The following is a 702-nucleotide window of genomic DNA, read 5'->3' on the forward strand; positions in this document are numbered from 1 at the left end:
CCCTCGAAGGAGATAATAAAGAACCCAAAGCAGATGGTATCCTACTGCAAGGGTGGTCTTAAGAATCCAAAAGAGGTTGCTCAGAAGAGATAGATGTATCCCAACCTCTATTGCTCTCGCGTAAAGACTTTTTTTTTACGCGACAGGAAAAAGTGACTACGAATTCCCCTTTTTGTTTGCGAATCCCTGTTTGTATCCTTTGAGCGCACGCCCATTAAGTAGCGATCAAATCAAGGAAATCGATCAAACGATCCCCGTGCCAGCCCAAATCATGATCTTCACCAACTTGGATTTGGTTCTCTCGCGAAAATCGCGAGTTGCAGAGATGAGAACCATGAAAAGCAAGATCCCGAATAAGAAAACAGAAACCGAGGAAGAGGAAACCACAAGAGTGAAGACTAGTAGAGTCTCGTCTTTTGTCATTCTTTGCTCCTTTTTCACTCAATGATTCCTTCGAATTTGCCGACCAAAAATTCTATATGTCTATTCTATCTATGATATTTCTATATATATAGAATATGATATCTAATATGACATCCGATTTGTCAAAGGGATTGGATTGGTGACTTACCCATTCAGTGACTTTGGCACTGGACGTTCCAAAAACGGGTACTATCGGATCGGGTGAATTAGAGAATAGACAGAGGTCCGTTGGCATTTCAGCCTTTCTTCTCCTTTCAGGGCCTATCCGAAAGAGAATCC

This window comes from Triticum urartu, unplaced genomic scaffold (genome assembly GCF_056163025.1).
Source record: "Triticum urartu cultivar PI428250 unplaced genomic scaffold, HENAU_Tu73 scaffold2, whole genome shotgun sequence".
In the NCBI taxonomy this organism is placed as follows: domain Eukaryota; kingdom Viridiplantae; phylum Streptophyta; class Magnoliopsida; order Poales; family Poaceae; genus Triticum; species Triticum urartu.